Source organism: Camellia sinensis, unplaced genomic scaffold (assembly GCF_055761805.1).
Source record: "Camellia sinensis isolate YWXY unplaced genomic scaffold, ASM5576180v1 Unanchor4, whole genome shotgun sequence".
Classification (NCBI taxonomy): Eukaryota; Viridiplantae; Streptophyta; class Magnoliopsida; order Ericales; family Theaceae; genus Camellia; species Camellia sinensis.
The window spans coordinates 15,737,081-15,738,712 of NW_028129277.1; positions in this window are offsets into that span (position 1 = coordinate 15,737,081).

Below are 1,632 nucleotides of genomic sequence, written 5' to 3' on the forward strand. Positions count from 1 at the left end.
GGTGAAAGAGAGAGAGAGAAGGAGCAAAGAGGGTTAAGGGAAGATGAGTAGAGAAAAATATGTAAGATAGACACCAGGGTAAAACCTAGCATAGGTTGGGATAAACCTAGGGAAGACCGCACAGAGACGGTGATGCTCTTATTCTAGAGAAAGAAAACAAAAACGGAGACTAATGGGTAATTTGTTACCATATAATTCTGCGTCTACAACTTGTGATGTCTATAAAAGCTATATTTTGCCAAATAATTTTAAAGTGATGTATTTTTATAAAATATATTATTAAAAATACAACTTATTGGCTAAAACACTCTAGTAATGCTACTGCAAATAAGTGTTACAACTTGCAAACACATGTTGCTTCCTAGTGTTTTGCTTGATTTGGCTCATTTTGCACGTCTGAAGCTCATGCTTTTTTAGTGTCTTTTTCTACTCAATGATAAGATTAGGGATGCCAATGGGGTTTAATAGGGTATATATTAATTTTCCATCCCCATTCTCCTATAATTATTTTTCTCCATTCTCCATTTCCCATGGGTATTACCCATCCTATCTCCTAATGGGTTTGGATTTGGATTTTCTCCAACCCAACTTGACCATTTTTTCTTTTTTCTTTTATATATATATATATATTTTAAGATTTACAACCAAAGCTAAATATACATTCAAGCTTATTTTATTGGGTAAATTACAATTACACCCCTGAGATTTGATTAAAATACGAATCACTACCTGTAATTTTAGAAATTACATTCCACCCCCTGAGGTTTCTAATTTTAGAACAAATCGCCTCTTTTATTAATAAATCATCAAGTCAATTAATAGTTTTTAATTTTGTTATAAATATGTTTCAATTTATAATTTAGGTAATTTTATTATTGTATAGGAGAGTAATTATAAATTTTATTTTTTTAGTTAATTCTGTTAAATAAAAAATACTAATAAGGAGGTATTTATAATTTTTCAAATCATAGGGAGCAATTTGTACTTTAAGCAAATCTCAAAGGGTATATTTGTAATTTACCCAATTTTATGTTATTTGGCTAAACAACAAAATCAAATACGCATTAATTAACATTGTCACATTATTATTGTCAAATTTTATGTATACTTAGAATTTTTTAAATTTATTTAGAAAAATTATATTCCTACAAAAAAAAATCCATCTTCCTATTCAATTTTTTAATTTTATGTATCTCCTTCTTATCTCTATTAATTGATCTTCGATAATCTAGAGGTGAGTTGTTACTCTCGTTTCCATTTTCTTCTTTTTTTCAAAACAAATTTATTTGTATTTATAAAATGAATTTTCTTGTTTCAATATCTCCTGCATTTGTTTTATTGGATTTTTCTCTGATTTGATTGTAACCTTAGATTGAATTTCCCAATTTTCATCTTAACTAGCGATCGCCTTAATTGAAATTTTTTACATTTTTGTCTTCAATTTCTATGTTTTGATTATGATTAATTGCGTATTTTTTTTATCAATAATCACAATCTTGTCGCCGCTAGATTGTCACCATCGCAAATTGTTGTTGTTGTAGTGAGAGGATGAGAGAGAGTGAGAATTAGAACTCTAATTGTAAACAGAGTGGTAAAAACATAAAGAAAAATTATTTTCCGATGTACCTTAAA